This window comes from Petaurus breviceps, unplaced genomic scaffold (assembly GCF_028583685.1).
Source record: "Petaurus breviceps papuanus isolate PSGF00001 unplaced genomic scaffold, PetGlider_PUasm1.0 90731, whole genome shotgun sequence".
Classification (NCBI taxonomy): domain Eukaryota; kingdom Metazoa; phylum Chordata; class Mammalia; order Diprotodontia; family Petauridae; genus Petaurus; species Petaurus breviceps.
The window spans coordinates 6,653,394-6,666,893 of record NW_027187325.1 but is presented as its reverse complement, the minus strand read 5'-3'; the positions used below and the strand labels follow the sequence as shown (position 1 = coordinate 6,666,893).

At 37.5% G+C, this 13,500-nt stretch overlaps 2 long non-coding RNA genes and 1 pseudogene across 3 annotated transcripts in view; 1 reads left to right on the top strand and 2 right to left on the bottom strand.

Annotated features, from left to right (window-relative positions):
• Positions 1 to 13,500, bottom strand: part of LOC138145218 (uncharacterized) — a 1,102,603-nt gene that overhangs the window by 705,476 nt on the left and 383,627 nt on the right. The window lies entirely within an intron of this gene.
• Positions 1 to 13,500, top strand: part of LOC138145248 (uncharacterized) — a 312,510-nt gene that overhangs the window by 273,698 nt on the left and 25,312 nt on the right. For both annotated transcript variants that reach the window (XR_011164161.1, XR_011164158.1), the window contains one exon: positions 9,449 to 9,520. This is a non-coding gene — a long non-coding RNA (uncharacterized lncRNA). The remainder of the gene's footprint in view (positions 1 to 9,448; positions 9,521 to 13,500) is intronic.
• LOC138145247 (legumain-like) lies at positions 9,981 to 11,052 on the bottom strand (annotated as a pseudogene).

The window sequence follows — 13,500 nt, the reverse complement described above, 5'->3', positions numbered from 1 at the left end:
AGAGTTGCCTTACATCTTGTCTTCTCTGGGCTAAAATCTTCAACTTTTCAGTCATTCATTATACAAAATGCTTTTCAGGCACTTAATCATCCTGGTTTCTCTCTTTTAGATGTGTTCCCATTTGTCAATGCCCATCTTCATATGGGGTAACCGGAATCACACACAATACTTGAGATGTGGTCTAAGGGCTGAAAACAATATTGGGACTACCCAAGAGTATATTGGGACTAACTCTCTGGAACTAGATACTGTGCTTCAATTAAAGTAGTTTAGTTTTATCTTAAGGCACATGGTGTGGTGTGGTGGCAAAATCCAGTCTTGGTGTCAGGAAGTTGTGGGTCTATTTTCTACATCTAACATTACCAGCTGTGTAATCCAGGGTAACTCACTTAACATCTCAGTGCCTCAGACATCTCTCTAAAAGAGTAACTTGCTTGAAGAACAGTTGCTAATCTACATGGATAGCAGCAGTTTCACATAGAAAATTTCCCTGCATCAATGAAATTACAGGTATGGGCCAAAAAAGAAAGTCTTAGTTTCTTTGGTAGTCATAGAACATCTGGTTAATTTCAACTGTGTAATCAATTCAGGTTGACTCTAGGTCCTTTACATACAAATAGTTCTTAACCATTTCCCCAGTTTCCTATCTAGAAACAGTAATGTCAATGAAATGGGGTGAAATGGGGATGTCTATCTCAGAACACTGCCTTTTTTGTTTGGAGAAATTGCATGAGGAAAATTCTCATCCCACTGCTTCCCTTGTAGTGTGTTCTCCTGACCCAGTGCTGACATTCAAAGGTTTCTACCACTGCTATGAAACCTTTGTGTGCTTCCTAATCCTATCTCACCCTGAAAGCTCAGGCTTGACTCAGTAGATCAGCCTATTTCCTCTAAAATACTGGCATGACCCAGGATATGCCTCCTAGTCTTTCTTAATTGAACTCTAATCATTGACCCCATCTGTCCCATCTCTTCCCTGAAAGGTTGGGACTTGATAACCCTATGCAAAGGCAAGGGGTTTCCTTTTAAAATCCCTAAATACCCTAAAAGGTATTTCCATTTATATTTATTAAATTTCTTTTTTTTTAGGTTTAGTTCATTGTTTCAGTCACCAGGAAAATCTATTGAGTATGAAGGATATTGGGGCAAAGGGGTATGAGGTCCAAATGCAGAAATTTCTAAGTAGGAAGATCTGTAAGATATTATAGGGGAAAACTTAAGGCAAGTATTTGGAAATATAAAAATAAAAAAAATAAGTAAGAAACAAGTTTTAGGTACTATTATGATCAATAGGCTAAGCTTTCATGCCTAGGCATCTGTGACCTTTGGATTCTCTAAAGACATTTCCATTTCCAAATTTATGCACCTCGAAACCATATACCTTTTCCAATTCTCTGTACTTAAGCTGATGATAGAACACATACAGTATCCTCTCACCCTCAAGGAGCCTCTAAGGTCCTTAGAGTCCAGTCTGATAGAAATTGTGGAGGTAGAAATTATGTATAAATTCCAGAGCAGAGGCTCTTGGTGGGATACCTTATATAGTTTTGGCTTTCATAATCCTTAGATATTGGAGATGATTAGGTTTTAGAAGCAGGTGGTATCCAAGTGAATAGAGGGGGAGGGCTAGGTGGCGCAGTGAGTAAAGTGCCAGCCCTGGAGTCAGGAGGACCCAAGTTCGGTTCTGACCTCAGAGACTTAACACCCACCCACACACAAAACTAGCTGTGTAACCTTGTACAAGTTACTTAACCCCAATTGCACTCCAAAAGCAAAAAAAAAGTGAATAGAGGGCTGGTCCTCAAGTCTAGGAGTTCTCTCTCTCTCTCTCTCTGGAGGGGGGGAAGGCAGGGCAATTGGCTTTAAGTGACTTGCCCAAGGTCATATAGCTAGTAAGTGTTAAGTGTCTGAGTCCAGAACCGAACTTGGGTCCTCCTAACTCCAGGGCCAGTGCTCTATTCACTGAGCCACCTAGCTGACCCACAAGTAGAAATTCTGAATCCAAATTTAGCCTCATAATCTAACTATGTGTTCCTGGGCAAGGCACTTACTTATTCTCTGTTTTATTTTTCTCAATTGTAAAATTGTAAACAAAGCACCTGTCTCAGAAGATTGTTGTGAGGATCAAATGAGATAATGCTATGAAGAACTCTTAACAATGTCTGTCACATAGCAGGCTTGATGTATGTAGGAAAGGCAATACCAGCTAATAGTGGAGTATAGCTTTGGGGGAAAAGCTCCCAAGGTGGAGCCAAGGCAGCAAGATGAGATTAAGTTTGTTGCCTTGACATAACTGACTAAAGTTTGTTTTAAACTTAAATTTTGTAACTGAGTAGCTGTTTTTCCTTCTGTAATAAGAACTATAGTATAGTTTGGTTATGATGTGTATGTCCCCTAATTTTAGCAAACCATTGTTAATGACTTGTGTCCTTTAGATCTGGTAAACAGCTGATAAACACTTGTTAATGACATTCACTTTGATCGATCACTCCCTTTCATCATAAGCTTAGGTAGTCAACAGTGAGACTTCTATACCTAGAACTATAAGAAACTCACTAGATACTTCCTTCCAGTCTTAAGCATGATCTTGGGTCATAACTGAGGTTGCTTCCTGCTTGAGATTCAAGCATCTCCCATGTTCACTTGAAAGAAATGTTGATTAACTGATAGAGATTTGCTGATTTGCCAGTCAATCCCCTTGGAGATCAAGCACAGCCCTTGGACTGGACTAAGAGGGGAGCTTTGTCACTGAGACCTAGTGTGAGATATATTTACTGGGAAGCCCTAGGAAATCAGGTTGGTAATTTGTTCCTGATGGGGTTGATGTTTGTGTTGTACACTATATAATACAAAATGATGTTTGCATGCATTTGATTAATGAATTTGATTATTAGCATTAAGAAGTATAAGTCTAATTAATATTTCATTCACAATAGTTAGGATAAGCAACAATAAATTAATTTTATGCTTACTGCATGACTTACAGGACACTGGTTGCCAATTCTTGATATGCAACAAACTCAACTTCTTGGCAGCGGCTCACCATTCCCAGTTTCATCAGGATGATTGGCTGGGCTCAACAAGAGAATTTAATTCACACCTCCAATCCTTCCCTAGCCTCTATTTCTTTTGAGACTCTAGGATATGGAAGTGGGAAGAGGGGACAGGAAACTCTTGCTCTGCCTAGGAACCAAAGGTGTGCTGGAATACCTTTGAACATACTCAGACTAACTTGTGAGACCCAATTGTTTACATTTTCAGTGAGCATTTATACCTTGGAAAATGGCCTTGAAATATTATTTTCTTGATTATCCAGACTTAAGAAACTGATGGAAACTGATGCTAATAATGCAGATTACACTTAAAACATGTGTTGTGTATTTCTTTTTTTTTTTGAGATCCAGTTGAACAATTATTTGTACACCACTGTCAAGACCCCTCAAGCCAGGCCAGATTACTTATCTTCTCTCTGTACCCCTCTCCTCCTATTACAAGTATTACAAATACAAGAACAGTGCCTACCCTCAAGGAGCTTATATTCTAATTAAGTAAGACCACACATAAAGGGGAACTGGAAAGTGGTGGGGGAGTTGAGCTACAAGTGATATGAAGGAAGCATGACTGGGACCTCTTATGCAATGGTAGCCCAGGCTAGGGTCTCACCAGTAGAAAAGCAAATCCAAAGGCCCAGGTGTCCAGGGTATGGGAAGAAGACTGTGGGGGAGGGGGAGGAGGGGATGCTGCTACTGTTGAAGTGACTAGTAATAGGAATTATTTGTAACATAAGTTCAGAGATCTAGAGATGGAGGGACTTTGAATTGCATCATTTTACAGCTGAGAAAAATCAGTCATAGAGTATTTATGACATACTTAAAGTCACATATGTAGTAATTGGCAGACCTAAGACCTGAACTGAGAATTTGTTCAGTTTTTTTAACACATTCATAATTCATAAAAGAAGGTGATTTAAAAAAATAAGCAGCAGTATTACCTAAACACATATACTTCAGAGGAACTTAAAAATACTCTATTTTATATTATTTTAGATTCTATATGATTTCTGACTTATCCAATCTGATCCTCACAATCTCATGTATTGTTAGCAATGACGGGTGGATGAGGAGAGTAGGCATCATTATCAACTTTTAGATGAAGAAATAATCACTTTGAGGTTTAAAGTAGTGGCTCTGGTCACAGAGATAACTCATGGCAAATATAAATCCCATTAGTCATCGGCAAAAAGAAAGTAATACTCATCTCCTACCCTGAGACTTTATGGAGTTAGCCTGAGAAGGTAGTTTCCTAGAACTAGACATTCAAAAGGATTTTCCCAGCAGGAACCAGGCAAAGAACCCTAGGTGTCAGGAGACATGAGTTATAGTGTCAGATTTGTTACTAAACAGCTGCATCCCATAATCCATGCTCTAGAGGAAGTTATGATCCATTTGGGGATATAAGATATGGGCTTGTGGGGAAAAAAAAAACAAAAAAAACCCCAAAACACAAACATACACACACCTAATAATACAAGGCAGTAAATAATAACTACTAAATACATGAATGGTTCAGGCAGCAAATCCTATAGGATTTCATGGAACAAAGAGAACATTTCTAGCTATTTTAGCGATGTCACAAGAGGACTTCGGAAAGACAAGGTGTTTATAGGTTAAAAGATGAGGGTAGGACATGCCAGGCTGCAGCAAAAACACATTTGGTAGGTAGTGTATGGAGCAGTCTACCTAGAGTCTAGAATTCACAGAAAAGAGTAGAGGAAAAAATCTAGAAAGAATGGACAGGTTCCAATTGTGGAGGCCTTTCAATGGCAGGTTAAGGCCTTTAGATTTAATGTTTTATGGACAAATCAATGAGTTTTTGTAAACCTCTGTTCACTGCTGCTTATGGATGTCTGAGAACAGAGGTGTTTCTGCTGGTAGTGGGTGTTGGAAAGGGAAACTGAAAGGGATGACTTCACAGTTGTAGACATGAAATCTGCATATACCCACAAAATTCTACTGAGGAGACCATAGACAGGAAAGGAGCATGGGAAACTAGGCCAGTGAGAAGCTCACATTGGTTGTGACCAATAAGGGAAGGAAATGTCCTACTGTAACTAATTATTCTTGCTAATTAGGAGCTAAGATCAGTTGCTTCTATAACACAAGAATGCAAATGCTCTAAAAATGTAAATACAGCAAATCAGAGAATTGTACATCCTTTAAAAGTCACCATTTTAAATCACCCTTGGAAAAGCCCTGAACACCCCTATACTAGTTAAAGCTCTACTCAGTCCTTGTCATAGGAGATCCTCAGGCCCTAGCTCATGGCACATGATATCTTCAACTACCCTGAGAATACTAAGGAGAATGAAATTTGTCAATGGGTTACAGGTTTAATTGAGTTTTATCATTAAGCACCATTATTTATGCTGATGGAAATATGATTGTGAAATAAGTTTAACATATAACAGATATTATAAGAAATCCCCCCAAAATGCTAGAGTTTAAATTGTCATTTATACCATCATTGGTTTGTTACTGGGCCTCACCTCCAGGCCAAAGGATACGCTTTGTATCAGTTCTAATATAACACTTTCTACTTGGTAATGCCCTTTCATGTTAAAGATTTTTCAGCACTACTTTAAAATGGTTCCTTGGAGAGCTACTAAGGTAACCAGAAAACTGCTGTTTTCAATGTGAAATTGCCTTACTGTCTAAGCATTCATCAAAGATAATTAATACTAATAACTGACACCTATCTAGCACATAAGGAATGGCAAAGTGCATTATATACATCATTTCATTTTAGAGGTCGCTTAGTTTAATGGCTATAGTGATGACCTTGAAGCAAGGAAGAATTTCATTCAAGTCTTCCTTCAGATACTTACTAAGGCCTGTGAACAAGGGTTGTTGGCATAACCTCTGAGTTTTCATTCTCTCATAAGTGAAGTGGGGATAAGAGGCAGCCTGGGGGTAGTAAATAGTGAGCAGGCCCTGGGGTCAGGAATACCTAGATTCAACAACAGCAACATCCAGCAATTTTACAGAGCTTTAATTTTGCAAAGCACTTTACCAACATCATTTCATTTGATTTTCCCAGGAGATAGGCACTGTCATTATTCCCATCATATAATATTATATATATATACATATATATATATATATATATATTCCCAATTATATAAACTGAAGCTAAATGTTTGGGCAGCCAGGTGGGACAGTGGATAGAGTGCTAGAAGACCTGAGTTCAAATACAACCTCAGACACTTAGCTGGTGACCCTGGGCAAGTCACTTAACCTCTGCCTGTGTTTCCTCATCAATAGCACCTACCTTCCCAGCTTGCTGGGTCAACTACATGGCACCAGGCCTGGAGTCAGAAAGACTCATCTTCCTTAGTTAAAATCTGGCCTCATACGCTTACTAGCTGTGTGACTCTGGTCAAGTCACTTAACTTTGTTTGCCTCAATTTCCTCATCTGTAAAATGAGCTGGAGAAGGAAATGGGAAACCACTCTAGTATCTTTGTCAAGAAAATGGGGTCATGGAGAGTCAAAAAATGACTGAACAACAACAACCCAGGCTTGTTGTGAAAATCCAATGATATATGGTACTTAGTATAGTGCCTGGCATATAGTAAGCACCATGTAAATGTTAACTATTGTTAAAAATGTTAACTATTATTACCCAGGTTCAAACAGCTAGTAAGTATGTGAGACAGGATTTGAATTCTTCTCTTCCTGATTTTAGGCACAACATTTTATCCATATGCTACCTATCTACCTCAAGCCTCTGGCACATAGTGACTATGTCACTATGGAAAAGTCATAAACTCTATATCAGGAGGCAACTGGTGGTGCAGTGGATAGAACTCTAGACCTGGAGTCAGGAAGACCTGAGTTCAAATTCAGTTTCAGACACTTTCTAGCCTTCTAACCCTGGGCAAGACACGTAAGCTCTATTTACCTCAGTTTCTTCAACTCTGATGTGGTTATAATAATAGCACCTGTCTCTCAGAATTACAGTGAGGATCAGATGAAACAATATTTGTAAAAATCACTTAGCACTGTGACTGACACAAGATAAATGCTTAATAAATATTTATTTCCTTTTCTTTCTTCTTCTCTTTGCTACAGACAACTAACTCTCTAGACCATGGGTGAATTTGGTCAAAGGACCTTACTTGAGGATCTAGAGGGCCACATGTGGCCTTGAGGGTGAAGGTTCCCCACCCCAGTTCTAGACTAAATTGCAGAAAAATGATCTGCATTGGTAGAGGAGACGCTTCCTCACAGGTTCCCTACAGGAATGAAAGGAAGGGTGGTGGCAGTGAATGTGTAGCATTAATGGAAATAACTTTAAATATAGGTGGAATACTGGTTACCTAAACAGCATGATTTAAAGAGGCAGAATGGGAACCTCCATTATCAAGCATCTTCCCTGACACAATGTTAGAAATTTAATATTAGAGATTCATTAATTCAGATCAATGTATTATGTTTCTAATCAACATCTTTTAAAGTGAAAATAACCCTGAGAGAGAAAGGACTTGGGGTAGTTAGTCATTAATAACCATAATGTTCATTATCTTCCATGATAACTTCCGGAAATTGGGATTCCACTTTCATTAAAAAAAAAAAGTTGGCATAAGTTTTATCTCTGAGGCACTGACCAGGAAGAAATGATTTAACCAGAAAAATGCAAGTTCTCTGAGGATAGTTACTGCTTTTATCACTTGGTAAGTTTAGCACTGGGGCAGCTGGGTAGTGCCAGATAGAGTGCCAGACCTAGCATCAGGAAGATAACTTCCTAAGTTCAAATCTGGCATCAGACACGTGCTAGTTGTGTGACCTTGGGCAAGTCACTTAATCCTGTTTGCCTCAGTTTCCTTATCTGTAAAATTAGTTGGAGAAAGTAACAACAAACCACTCCTGTATCTGCCAAGGTTAGGATCGTGAAGAATCAGACATAACTGAACAACAACAAGCTAAGCTCTCAATAGATGTAAGTTGAATTTATTTGAATTGATTAGGCCCTGCAAAGAATGTCATAAAAGAATTGGGTCACTTCGGGTTGTAGGGTAATATTAAAGATATCTGTAGAAGAAAGGTTAGGTAGAAGAGAAATGTCTGCAAATGGTTTACTTTATCCCTTTGGCAAAAGTTTGACCTGATGTTTGTGATGAGAGCTATATTGCAATGGGACTCTGTCCTTAACTATATCATAATAAAATATTCTGAAATACATCTTTTTCTCCTCAATGTTTATATTACCAACAAATTAAGGCAATCAGTCTTGCCGTTATGTATCCATTCACTCTGCTCAAATCACACAATTTGGGTTCTGACTTTAATGAGGATATTAATGCAACTTCCTAGCAATTCAACCACATGAGATCTCTCTGATTTCCTTCTAAATGCCAAACAGTAAGAGTTCCTCAAGGACTTGTCATTATTTTTATCTCATTGTTGTCTTCTTGTAGAAAAGCATACTGAGGGATTTGAAGAGCCTGTGGTATTTAATTAGAAAAAATAAAACAATTGTGTGCCCTTCTCAACTTTCAGCAGAGATTTAGAAGGAAGCAGATGAACCAAGCACATTGATTTCATTAACCTTGAGGCTATCTTTGTCATTGCAATTAGTAGCAATTCTGGGAGTCAATAGCTGTTATTTCATAAGTTAGAGAAATTAATTTCTGAAAAAAGAAAGAGAAATTCTGAGCATGTGAAACATGAAAAACAGCTTTTTAAGTTCATTTCACAGGCTCCGATTCATTCCATGAATTAAAATCACCAGGTTTTCCTGTTTATTTTTATCAGTTCATATAAGTCTTCTTATGTTTCTCTAAATTTTTTATATTCATTGTTTCTTGTAGGGAAATGTATTAAATTTGATGTGATTTATTTAGACGTTTTCCAACAAGTGGCATCTACCTCACTTTTAGTTCTTTGCTAGTATACAAAGTGCTAACATGAATATTTTGTTACATGTGACACCTTTCTATCTAATGGGGCACATAATAGCACAGTGGAATGAGGTCTGGACCTGGAGTCAGGAAGACCTGAGTTCAAATCTGGCTTAAGATGCTTACTTGCTGGATGATATTGGAAAAGTCACTTAATCTCCATTCACCTCAGTTTCTTCATCCGTAAAATGGAGATAATAACAGCACCTACCTCCCAGGGTTATTGTGAGTATAAAGTGAGATGGTATTTGTGAAAAAGCATAGTAGGTATTATGTAAATGTTATTTAATTTATTTATTTAACACAATTGGGGTTAAGTAACTTTCTCAAGGTTACACAGCCAGGTATTTCTGGGTGGGTGCTAAGTGACTGAGCCTGGGATTCGATCCCCAGGTCATCCTGACACTGGAGCTGGTGCTCTTACTCGCTGTGCTACCTGGCCACCCTGATAAATGTTATTTTTTAACAAGTTGTAAATCTTTATTTTTAGGCACTGGACTTCTATATAGACATATATATTCTATATATAGACACATTAATCTTGGAGGAACAGGATCATAAGGTAAGTTTTCTGAAAAATAACTTTCCAGTCCATGTTTGCAATTCCTTAGGCATTATTCTTTTTACAGTTTGTTGAGTTTCAGCAATACAATGTCACCACACAGATCAAGCATACTGAGGTTACTATAAAGGGAACCAAGTGAATACTTTGTTCAATGACTGGTTTCAAAACTGGAAAATTTTACATGTAAACATCAGAAATAGTTCATTGAAATAGATATCATTTTTAGCAGTAACTCACATATATGAAAGAGTGAGGGCAAAGAGGCCAAAGATAAGCAACAGAAACTTTGGGGAGCTTCTTGGAGGGAACCTCCCTGGACTCAGACCTTCTGTATGGCTTAACAACATTCACAAAAGTATAAACATGTTGGCTCCTTTCCTGCTACAAAGCAGTAGTTGCACTTTTCCATCAGTGTAAATTTCACATTTGTTTTTGGAAATTACTGGGAGGGCAGACTTTAGTAGTAGCCCAAGCACACTTTGTCCACGGTCAGCTTCATTCTATCAAGTGGATAAACTCCTTCACAAAGATTGATTTACACAAATCATTGTCATAGAGCATACTTATACAAGGAAGAGTGCTATTTAAAACAATGAGTCCTGAAATGAGTCACAGCTGCCTTGTAGCAGTCATGGGCTATGAGTGTCCATCTCTCAGAGAGCATTTTCTCAATCTGAATATTGGATGAAGTCACTACTGATACAATTTTCTGCACAGCCTTCTGAATAATGGTTTTAGCCTGTAGATGTGCCTGCAACTCATAAAAATTTTTTTAAGCAATTGGGGTTAAGTAACTTGCTCAAGGTTACACAGCCAGGTATTTCTTGATGTGGTGCTAAGTGTCTGAGCCTGGATTCGATCCCAGGTCATCCCTGGGGCCGGTGCTCTTACTCACTGCACCACCTGGCCACCCCTAAGCAATTGGGGTTAAGTAACTTGCTTAAGGTTACACGGCCAAGTGTTTCTGGGTGGGTGCTAAGTGTCTAAGCCCGGATTTGATCCCAGGTCATCCCGACTCTGAGGCCGGTGCTCTTACTCACCGTGCTACCTGGCCTCCCCAATAAACAATTTTCTTAACTTCATTTGCATCATCTAGGGCCATTAATTTCCTTTTTATGATTTCAATAGGTATGTCAGAGCTTGGAGTGAGGTCATAGTGTTTCACAAGTGGCAGAAAGATGGTAGAACTGACTTTGTGTCTCATTTCCTGAAACCACACCACTTTGATATAGGACATTGTCTTGTTCCTGTACTGCCTGACAGGGCTGGTATTGGAATTCTTTTCCACTAACTTAAATTGCTTATGCAGTCTCTTTAGTCAAATTTCCACATCTAAATCTTCCATCTAGTTAATACCATACCAATCTCTAAGGTAAGTACTTCTTTCTTCATCATAGTAACAGGCATAGGAATATTTTCTGGGATTGACAGCAGTAGTTGCATAAACATCGATATCATCAGGCAGATGGTCCATCATTGAACCAGATTCACATGCTTCAATACAGAACACCATCTTTTACTATTTTTATTTGGTGCATATAGCAGATAATCTTATCCAAATCTTTTTTTAATGGAATTGTTTCTGAGATTTTGGAGTTGGAGAAATTTTGGGAAAAAAGAACAAAAATTATTTTGCCATCTTATTGGTTATGTAATCAGAATATTAAATTCTATGGACACTTTCAAATCTTTAAGTGACCTTCTTAAGAGAATATGGTCACCATGATCTCACAACAGGAGTATTATCACATGGACTATAGACATGTTCTTGGACCTTTCTGGTAATATGGTTTGCTTCTCAATAATCAGATGACAGATCAGATTTCCCAAGTCAAAATTAATTTAATACTTCCAATAGATGCTATTAAAAACTGAATTAAATACTTCATCAGAGAGGTGAATATGTTTTCAATGTTTTAAAAAAATTTACACTCAAACATCAGAACACAAATACAGAATAGGGAAAAGAAAAAATGTCAGAAACTTAAATACAAAATAAGAAAAGGGGGAAAAGCATGTCATGTGCACAGCAGAATATAAGAGAGGATTCAAAATGTGTAGTAATAAATCTTCATTTCAAGAAAGTCTGTATGATAAATACTACATGTTGAATTGAGAGCTGTCCATCTTTCTTTGCTTCCTTGTAAGTTTTTTTTTGTTCTCTGCTGTGCACTTTTAACTTTGTTCTTTTTAGTCCTTTACTCTCCTCTCCCCCCTCACCCCAGAAGGCCACAATTAAATATAGTTATATTAATATAGAGATATATACATACACATATACATATATACACATTTATATGTAAATACATACATATATAGACATATACTTTCCCTAACAATTCCATTCCAGATTTTTGTTTTTATGTTTGTGCATATCTCTTATTTCCTATTCCTCCTAACTTCTCTGCTTTACTTCTTCCCAATACCTTGCCCTCCTATTCTTTAGACTACCTTTGCCACTTGAAGGAAGCCTCCCCTATCTTCCCATTTACATAAATCTAAACACCCTTCTATAATCCCCTAAAACCTGTTCCCTCATCCTCCCCTCTAGAGATTCCTCCATTATCTTCTCCACCCTCCCTATCCCCTTACCATTTTATTTCTTCTGAATTCAGAAGACTTTTTTTTTTTGCTCAGGGAAGGCAGGGCAAATGGGGTTTAGAGACTTGCCCAAGGTCACACAGCTAGTAAGTGTTAAGTGTCTGAGGCCGATTTTGAACCCAGGTCCTCCTGACTCCAGGGCCAGTGCTCTATTCATTGTGCCACCTAGCTGCCCCATGAATTTAGAAGACTTTTATACTCTTTTAGATAAGTATGTATTTTCCCCTCTTCAACCCATTCCCAATGAAAGTAAGTTCCCAGAAGTACCAGCCCTCCTCCCCCACCTACTTCTTTTGTGTCATTTCTTTCTCTTGTACCCCATTTGCATAAAATAATTACTCTTTTTAGCTGTTCCTATATGGTTTAACTTTTTAAAGTCATATCACACTCAGTTCTACCCTGATCTTCTTTATGAACTATCCAATTATTAATGACAATCTTAGACATGCATTTTACATACATATAAGGTAAATGGTCTGTCCTTATTGAATCCCTTCTGATCAGTTTTTAGTATGTACCTTATATTTCTCTTGGTTCTTCTATGTCAAATCTTCTATTAAGTTTAGGTTTTTTTTAAACAAAGTCCTGAAAATCTGACAGTTGATCAAATGTCCATTTTTCTTTATTCAGGTTTCTGCTTAATTTTGTTGGGTATGATATTTTCGGCCAGAACCCCAGTTCTTTTGCTCTTCAATAAATAGTGTTCCAAGACCTGTGGTCCTTTACTGTCTCCACTGCTAGGTCTTGTGTGATTTTAACTGTGGCACTGCCATATATAGTTTTTTTTTCTTGTTGCTCTTAATGTTTTATCCTTGAGTTTGGGGTTTCAGAATTCAACTAGAATATTCCTATGAGTTTTCCTCATAGGATCTCTTTCAAGTGGTGTTTGATGGAATTTTTCTGTTTCTACTTCTCCCCTTGTTCTAATGCTTCAGGACAATTTTCTCCAATTATTGTATTATTTTATCAAGTTTTTTTTCTCATAGTTTTAAGGTAGTCTGATTATTCTTATGTTTTCTCTTCTTGATCTGTTCTCCAGATCACTTGTATTTCTTATTAGATGTTTCACTTTCTATTCTATTTTTTCATTTTTATGTTTTAATTATTTCTTGATCTCTTATAACCGCACTGGCTTTGCCTTGCCCAATTTTAATTTCAAGGTGTCATTTTCTTCCTAAAGATTTTGGATCTCTTTTTCTAATTACTTGACTTTCTTTTCATAGTCTTCTTATTTTTCTTGGATTGTTCTTATTTTTTTTAGTTTTTCCTCAATCTTTTTCATTTGATTTTTACAGTCTTTCTAAAGGTCTTCTATGAATTCTTTTTGAGCAGCTGACCATTTGACATTACTCTTTGAGGTAGGAAAGGGTTTCTTT